We start from the raw sequence: 9,835 nt of genomic DNA, 5'->3' as shown, positions 1-9,835 counted from the left end.
ATCTGTCCTCCCAGCTAAGACAGGATGTATGAATAGGAGGACCTAGGCTGGCAAGAAATAGGAACCTACTAAAAAATAATGGACGCTAAAATGCTAGGTAAAGTATGTGTCTAACAATAGCAAGACCCTGAGTACTGCCAGAGAAAAAGAGAAAGAGAATGAATGAAATTTGAGGAAACATTATCACAAAATTCTGAGTTTTGGCATCTTTATCAAATATACTCAGTAAGTTAAAACGTCTAGTTTCATGTTGAATCATTCTACATAATGACTATCTTGGACAAGACTATTTTTTAAAAATTTATACTGGAGAAAGCTTTCTTTCCATATCTTGACTTTATTAGAACTTTTAGGAAATGTTTCAGTGAAAAAAAAAGGTAGCAAAAATTACAGTAATTAGCGAGCATAACAAAAGTTAAAATACCCTCTCAGAGCTACAAATGTAAAATGGCATCTCTTCTCATGGCATGAATTGAAATGCTCTAATGCACACTGAAATATATCAAGTTCAATTATTTTATAAATGGTAAAATAATTACAAGTTTTAAAAATAATGTCAGAAATCACAGTAAGTGCTTTTAGAGCAGTGAACTCTATTCATCTGGTTTTTCTTTTAAATAACTAGTAATGACTTAGTGAATAGTTCAGCAAACTATTTCTTAAAACTTTTTTTCATTCATGGTAGGTATTACATTTATTTGTTTATTTTAATTCTGGGGATAGAACCCAGAATATTATGCATGCTAAATAAAAGCACTCCATTATAGAGCTCCACCTCCAGACCTTAGGAAAGATATTCAACATGTATTTTGTAAATGTATGAGAGAATAAAAATCATCAGAGAGACTGAAGATAAAGCCAAAGGGAATCTTTCCAGAGAAGTGCATTTCCTTATTCTACCACAGTGTGGCAGTGTGACAACAATCAGCCAATCAGCAAAACAAAACAAAACAAAAAAAACCCATTCTATCTTCTTAGTATTCACAGGTAAATGTCTCCAAGGCTCTGGAGATAAATGAAATAACTATAAATTATTACTAAAGAAGATTCTATTTTCTTACTGATAGAAAGGGAAATGAACTGGCCCTCTTATGAGCTCAGAAGTAATATATATTTTTAAAGGGTATGGTTGCAAGTTGTCATAAACAAGATCAATCAAACAGTCTAGAGAAGCTGAGCTCTGGAATCAAACACTACTCTGTATTTTGAGCTCACCAGCTTTGATTCAGACCGTTACCACATCAGAAACCAGTGAGCAGGATAAATTGGACACCTGACAGCTTTCTAGTTAAGCAGTTTTCACAGCTGCCTTCACTGAAACTATTACGAAATTTCTACTTGACTTGAATACAGCTACAAGACTGAAATTTCCTGTAAGAAAAACTGATTACTTACTGTTGTAGCAATTGGGAGACGCCTGGGTTCAATGAAAACAAACAAGGTATATTTATTTCCCCTGTGGAAAGTGTATTCTATCAGACAGAGTTCACCCCAGCCTTCTGTTTCTTTCAAACAAGTATGTTCTGCCATAACACAAAGATGCTGGCCACTATGAATTATCTTTTACTAAGGAAACGTCAATGTTTTCCCCTTTAGAAAACAATCCTAAAGGCTTTGACCCATGCTACAACAAAGAAGAACCTTGAAGACATTCTGCTGAGTGAAAGAAATAAACATTGGTCACAAAAGGACCAATACTGTAATGAGTTCATTTACATGGGATTCTTAGAGATAAGTCCATGGGAAACAAAGTTAAATGATGGCTGTTAGGAACAGAGAAGAGGGAAGGGAGTGTTGTATTTAATGTAGAAGTGGGGAACCTTTTTCCTGCTAATAGTCATTTTTTGGTTGTTGATAGTAGCATTTGAGGACCACACAACATGACCCATTTAAAAATTAGCCCGCTATATTTGGTCGACCATTTACTTAATTCACCTGTAATGAGATGGCTGGAACTGCTTCTCTCTGGTGAAGCACATGATGTTAGCTGGTATTGAGACGTTGCTCTTTGCAATTGCTTTTCCAGGTTTCATTCAGCCAGTAATCTTCAGGAGCACAGTTGATTCTGCAGTGGTGAATATTGGAAAAAAGAAAAAAGTATTCAAAGCAGTGAGTTGTTCCAAACATACATGCATTTTCGTGTGTTCCTCAAAGTGACAATTGTCATCGAGGCGTAAGGTTTACAGGGCTCAAGCAGTGGGATAGTAGGAGGTTATTCCTGGCTTTCAGCTCCGCATTGATTGGCAGCTGAACGAGTTCACATTGTAGGTTCTCAGGCACCTCTTCTGGCTCCCACTTTGTGCAGGGTAGCAAAGATGTTCAGTTCCATTTGTTAACTTTTCAGAATCTTTCATTAACTGTCGCAACTAGGTTGACATACTCAAGTGTCATAAGTGGGTTTTGTCCTTCCAGGGTGTACAACATTACTCCTTTTAAGTATTTTACAGTTTCCAATAATTTAGCTTCAAATGGTACCATGTTTGATTTTGAAGAACTCTTATCAACTGCCTGTACTATAGTTTTTAAACCCTGTCATATGCTCCTTTCATATATAATGGCAAGTATTTTATCTTAGTGATATAATCTTTAGACTCCATGAAATATATTGGGGGAAAAAAAAGCACTGGCAAATGAAACATGCTAAAGAGCTGCAAGCAATCCTAGAATAAAAACAATTTTTTAAACTTTGCATTTCAGAATTGAGTGTCTAGGCTACAGATAAAGCCCTTGTTTCTTTCTGAAGCTACTTAGCTTTGGTGATATCACTGTTCATCTGTTATAATTTGACAAGTTCCGGGCAGAAGGAAAATGAGAAAGTAAAATGCAGTGTGAACGGCTGGGCACCGCGAGGCCTTGAGAAGGGATAAGAGGAAGCAGAGCACAAAGGAAGGAATGAAAAATGCAGCTTGGTTTTATGTCAGTCTTGATCCCTGGTGACTGAGATGAGAGCCTGACTCAACCTGATAGGCTTAGTTCAGGAATTATTTGATGATAAGACATTATGCATGCTTTTCCTGGTGCTAGATCTTGGTTTGGTTTTTACTTTACAAAGTCATAGACTAGCTATAAGGTGCTCAAATCCCTGCCTATTTAGAATTAGTGGAATGTAAATTAGAGGAATGTATGATGAGGAGGGTGCTCTTTAAATACTGTCCCCCTGGATTTTATTGCAGTAGTTCTTAAAGTTACTCTGCGTCAGAAACACCTAGAGGCTGATTGAAACACAAATAGCTGGGCTTTATCTCCTAAGTTTCGAATTGATATGTTTAGGACATGGCTCAAAAATATTCAGTTCTGCTGTTCTGAGGTGAGGCTGATATTTCTCTGGATAGAGGGGAGGACACAGACTTTGTGGACAAATCACTGTTGCATATACAGTTTTGGGGCATTCATATTGTGAAAATCCAAAACCTGCTCAAAACACCAAAACTTTTTTTTTTTGGTTGTGGAGCTTGAACTCAGGGCCTGGGTGCTGTCCCTGAGCTTTTTTTTTTTTCCCCACTCAAGGCTGTACCACTTTGAGCCACAGCACTGCTTACAGTTTTCTGGGGGTTAATTGGGGATAAGAGTCTCATGGACTTTTCTGTCCTGGCTGGCTTTGAACCTCAATCCTCAGATCTCAGCCTTCTGAGTAGCTAGGATTACTGGCATGAGCTACTGGCACCTGGCGTCCAAAACTTTTGAGTACCTACACACCACACCTGACCTCATGTATGGTGTACAATTATATAGAGACATAAAATTGCTTTTAGGGGGCTGTGTGGCTCAGAGCTACAGTGCCTGCCTGGCAAATGCAAGACCCCAGTATTCCAAAAAATACTGCTTTCTAGCTGGGTGCCAGTGGCTCACACCTGTAATCTAAGCTCCTCAGGAGGCTGAGATCTGAGGATCACAATTAGAAGTCAGCAGGAAAGTCTAGGAGACTCTTACCTCCAATTAACAAGCAAAAACCTAGTAGCTCAACTGGTAGAGGGCCAGCCTTGAAGTGAAAAGCTAAGGCACAATGCCTAGGCCCTGTGTTTTAGCCCCAGTGCCACATGGGTGCACTTGAGCATACACATACACACACACACACACACACACACACACACACACACACACACAGAGCTTTGTGATCCCGAGCATTTCGGATAAGGAGTACTCAATCTGACTGGAGCTGTATTTCTTCAGCGCCGATTTGCACTGGTCACAGGTGTGTTCTATTATTCCTTGTTCTTGAGTTCTCAGCACATCTTACAAACTGACTTCTATTTGACAGATAGCTTCTTTCATGCTTCCCTTCACCTAACTAAAAAGTCCTCCTGAAAGGCTTCCAGCATTCATAGCTGATATATCCGTGTGCTCTAATGCGTCCATGCAGTCCTTCATGTAGATGGCTTTAATTAATATGGTCTATACTCAATCCTACTGCCACCTTTCCAAATTTTGGATGTGAATTATATGAGGGGTTTGTTTATTTACATATTTATTTATTTTTGGCTAGTCCTGGGCCTTGGAGTCAGGGCCTGAGCACTGTCCCTGGCTTCTTTTTGCTCAAGGCTAGCACTCTGCCACTTGAGCCACAGCACCACTTCTGGCCATTTTCTGTATATGTGGTGCTGGGGAATTGAACCCAGGGCTTCATGTATACGAGGCAAGCGCTCTTGCCACTAGGCTATAGCCCCAGCCCCTACATATTTATTTTTGATGCAAGGTCTTGGTCTGTAGTCCAGGCTGTGTGGAACTCACAAACCTCTTTGCCTCAGCCTCCTAAGTACTGGGATTACAGGTGTGTATCATCATGCCTCATTGGATGTGATTATAAATTATGAAAGTGGCAAGGAATGGCAGGAAATAAGGGCTAATGACAGAGAGGGAAGTCAATTTTATTAGGATAACCTGTGAATTTCAATTATTCATGCAATTTTATCTTATGAGTAATCAGGAATCCACTGTGGCTATAATTTTCTGTTGAAATTTTCTCTTTCAAAAGCTCTACATGGCAGCTTAATTATAATCTCTTACTGCCTACTCAGAAGAACCTCTTGAAACAGGGTATAGATTTCCTAAGTGTCTGAGCTTAACATGTCATTTTGTAGCCTAGGACTGAGGGGCGAGCATGGGCTAAGAAATGGAAGGCACAAAGAGGATGCCATTTGCAAGAAATCGGAAAGAGCACTGGGAAGCATTCTTAAGACTGTGACAATAGACAAAATAAGGAACAAAAGAAAGGGGGAGAAGAGGCAAACATGCGGCAGTTTTTCACCCCTTTTTTTTTTTCCCTAAGAGATCACTGACCAGTTCGAATGGATATCCCCAATGAAGAAATGATAAAAACGCACAGTGATGTATGACGAAGGTCCCAGCGCTGGAGAGGCTGTTTAGGACGATGCCCTGAGCAAAGAAGTGCGAGAGCAGCCTGGAAAACATAGCGAGGTCCTATCTCTACAAAACAAAACTTCTTAACTACCACGAACTCTTAAAGAACATATATATATATATATATATATTTTGGCCAGTCCTGGGCCTTGAACTCAGGGCCTGAGCACTGTCCCTGGCTTCTTTTTGCTCAAGGCTAGCACTCTGCCACTTGAGCCACAGCGCCACTTTTGGCCGTTTTCTGTATATGTGGTGCTGGGGAATTGAACCCAGGGCCTCATGTATACGAGGCAAGCTCTCTTGCCACTAGGCCATATCCCCAGCCCTTAAAGAACATATTAAAATAGAAAATTGGGCCAGGTGTGGGAAGCACAAGCCTATAATCCTAGCTACTCAGAAGGCTGAGATCTAGGGACCACTGTTTGAAGCCAGCCTGAGCAGACAAACCGAAGAGACTCATCTCAACCACCAAAAAGCTGGAAGTGGGCCTGTGGCTGAAGTGGTAATAGGCTAGCCTAGGGCACTAAAGCTCAGAGACAGAGCCCAGGCCCTCAGTTCAAGCCCCAGGACCAATACACAGACAGACAGACACACATACACACACAATTGGTTTAATTCAGGAAGGCTCAGGAAGCTGAGATCTGAAGATCATAGTTTGAAGCCACCTGGACAAGAAACTCTGAGAAACTCATCTCCAATTACACATCAAGAAAGTAGGAAGTGGAACTGTGGCTCAAGTGGTAGAGTGCTAGCCGTGAGGGGGAAAAAAAACCCAACAACAACAAAGAAGAAAGAAAGGAAAGGAAAAGGGAATCCAAGGGAGCAAAAACCTCAATCACACTGCAGCAATAGAAAAATAAGAATCACTCCCAGGAAAGAGAGAGTAATGCAGTCTCTCTCCTTTTTAAAGAAAGAGAAAGAATTTGCTTTGGGATTTTAGGATAATAGGTTCATATTAAAAGCTTAGAAAGATAATTAGGCTCAATGATTGCTCAATCTCCAGGAAATGTGCAAGTCTACTTAGCTTTCTAAAGAGAAAATTGGGTTGGACTAACTTAAACATTTTCTATTTTAATAGCAGGATGATGAGAGAAAGGGAATATCTGAATATACATTTTAGGGGGTTTGGATTTTTCCTTTTTCTATAGAGATTACATCCTGCCAGCTGGCTGAATAAAAGAGTCTGAAAGATATCAGCTGTGATAATGGACCAAAGATTCAGGGACCCTTAAGAAAGAGGACAGAGTGCTGGGTGGCTTTCTTGTCAGAACTGTGACCAGAAGAATCACAAAACACTTCATAATGTATACAGAAAGAAACCTTACCAACTTAGAAATTTACACACATATAGCCTAGGATATGGAGAAATAAAGTATTTCTAACTCTTTTTTTTTTTTTTTTTTGGCCAGTCCTGGGCCGTGAACTCAGGGCCTGAGCACTGTCCCTGGCTTCTTTTTTGCTCAAGGCTAGCACTCTGCCGCTTGAGCCACAGCGCCACTTCTGGCCATTTTCTGTATATGTGGTGCTGGGGAATCGAACCCAGGGCCTCATGTATACGAGGCAAGCACTCTTGCCACTAGGCCATATTCCCAGCCCCTATTTCTAACTCTTAAAAACTCATTGCTGGGCTGGGAATATGGCCCAGTGCCAAGAGTGCTTGCCTCGTATACATGAAGCCCTGGGTTCGATTCCCCAGCACCACGTATACAGAAAATGGCCAGAAGTGGCACTGTGGCTCAAGTGGCAGAGTGCTAGCCTTGAGCAAAAAGAAGCCAGGGACAGTGCTCAGGCCCTGAGTCCAAGGCCCAGGACTGGCTAAATAAATAAATACATACATTGTTTAAAAAAACAACAACAACTTCTTGCTGGGGCTGGGAATGTGGCTTAATGGTAGAGAGCTTGCCTAGCATGCAGGAAGCCCTGGGTTTGGTTCTTCAGCACCACAGAAACAGAAACAGCCAGAAGGGGCGCAGTGGCTCAAGAGGTAGAGCGCCTAGCCTTGGGCAAAAAGAAGCCAGGGACAGTGTTCAGGCCCTGAGTCCAAGCCCCAGGAGTGGACAAAACAAACAAAAACCCCCCAAAAAACCCACCAACAAAACAAAACAAAACAAACCCAAAACCACCACCAACAAAAAACTTATTGCTTTTGGCTGGGAATGTGGCTTTCTGGTAGAGTGCTTGCCTAGCATGCATGAAGCCCTGGGTTCGATTCCTCAGTACCACATAATCAGAAAAAGCCAGAAGTGGAGCTGTGGCTCAAGTATTAGAGCTCTAGCCTTGAGCACAAAGAGGCTCAGGGACAGTGCCCAGGCCCTGAGTTCAAGCTCCAGGACTGGCAAAAAACAAATAAACAAACAACCCCCCCCCCCCAAAAAAAATAAACTTATTGCTTTTATGTCTTTTTTGGTCAAACTGAATTATTTTCTTTTCAATAAATATGTCTTTATAGTTCCATGTTATTATTTTCTGTCTTCCTTTCCTTCATTTATTCCTTTCTTTCTTTCACCTTTTCTCATCAGTACTGGGATTTGAACTCATGGCCTCATGCTTGCTAGGTGGGTGCTCTACTACCTGAGCCATGACCCCTGCCCTTCAATGCCATCATTGACATTCTTTTTGCACAGGAAATGTCGTCTTTACCAATGTTAACCTGTTGAAAATTTACATAATCCGTTATGATTTTGGTCAAATACCATTCTATTAAACCTTCCTGGGTTTAGGCCCAGTTACTTCCTTTTTAAAACTTTCTTCTTCCCCCCCCCCCCTCAGTCATTAGGCTTGAATTCAGGGCATGGGCCTCATCTCTGGGCTCTTTTTTTTTTGCTCAAGGGTAGTACTCTGCCACTTGAAGCCACCGTTCCACTTCCAGTTTTGAGTGGTTAATTGAAGATAAGAGTCTCATGGGGACTTTTCTGCTGGGGCTAGCTTCAAGCTGTGATCATTAGATCTCAGCCTCCTGAGTAGCTATGATTAGAAGCATGAGCCACTGGTGCCTGGCTAAAACTTTCTTATAATTCTAGTTCATATTACTCCTTGTAAGAAAGAAAATGCATATAAACATACTTACACATGCACATACATACACATACAATGGTGAGGGTAGACGTTCTCTTCACCTTACTGAACTCTGATGGAAAAGATGATATTGTGTTCATTTTTATAGCTCTTTAAAGATCTAATGCTGTGTTTGGGATTTGGTAGGTTTCTGAGAATCAAAAAGGAAGAAAGGAAGTAATAAAGAAAAAAGGGAAGAAAAATGCATATGCATGTATAACTTCTTATCTATAAGGAATATATCCCTTATCTGTAAGACATGAATGTTTCATGAATTAAACATAAGACTTCAGGTTCTAGATGGTATGGTAAAGTAAGCAAAGCTCCCTCTCATACTCAAGTAACTCTAGAGGTACCAGAGAGAACATATCCTGAACAGCCTGGAACTAAGCCACTGCTGGTGGAAAGTGAGATGTGAATAGAGAATCTAGAAAGAAAGAATTTACTAAACTTTAGACATCTACAAGGGCAATGACAAGCCAGAAGTCGGGTGATGGTGGCTCATGACTATAATCCTATCTACTCAGGAGGCTGAGATCTGAGGATCGTGGTTCAAAGCCAGCCCAAGCAGGAAAGTCTGTGAGACTTTTATGTCCAATTAGCCACTGGAAATCCAGAAATGGTGCTGTGGCTCAAAGTAGTAGAGTGCTTTCCTTGAGCAAGAGAGCTCAAGGACAGTGGCAAAACCCTAAGTTAAAGCCCATGACCAAAACAAAAAAAGTATAATAAGTGGTAAATTAGGGTCACTACCTGAAGAATAAAAACAAAATACAAAACAGAAGAAAATATGATCTGTCAAATGTTAGGCAACAAAGAAAGAATAATGAAAATAAAACTTGAAAGGCTAGCAAGTATAATTCCAGTGTCTCAGAAATTACAGTAGATGTGAGATTAATTTTATAAATCATAAGGATTGCAGAATGTAGTTTTTTAGAGGTACACCTAGCAATGTATTTTGTTTACAAGTGATATATTAAAAATAGTGTAATAGAAAATGCTAACAAGACAGAAGAAAGCTAGAGTAACAATTTTAATATAAAGTTTGAATTTAAGGCAAAAAAGAAGTTATAAGGGAAGAGGTTCCTTCTTTTAAATTTCTGGTGCAGACATAGAGGTGATTTGAATGAGATGAACTTTTTTTTTTGCCAGTCCTGGGTCTTGAACTCAGGGCCTGAGCACTGTCCCTGAGCCTCTTTGTGCTCAAGGCTAGCACTCTACCACATCACCACTTCTGGCCTTTTCTGTTTATGTGGTACTGAGGAATCGAACCCAGGGCTTTATGCATGCTAGGCAAGCACTCTACCACGAAGCCACATTTTCAGCCCAAGAGGTGAACATTTAAATTAGCAAACCCTGTGGATGGCAAAGACTGCCTTCCATAAAATGTGAAGAAGCACTCATCCCATCAGATAAAGACCTGAAC

The sequence above is a fragment of the Perognathus longimembris genome, chromosome 24 (genome assembly GCF_023159225.1).
Source record: "Perognathus longimembris pacificus isolate PPM17 chromosome 24, ASM2315922v1, whole genome shotgun sequence".
Classification (NCBI taxonomy): domain Eukaryota; kingdom Metazoa; phylum Chordata; class Mammalia; order Rodentia; family Heteromyidae; genus Perognathus; species Perognathus longimembris.
The sequence above is the reverse complement of the archived record's forward strand: the minus strand, read 5'-3'. Positions refer to the sequence as shown.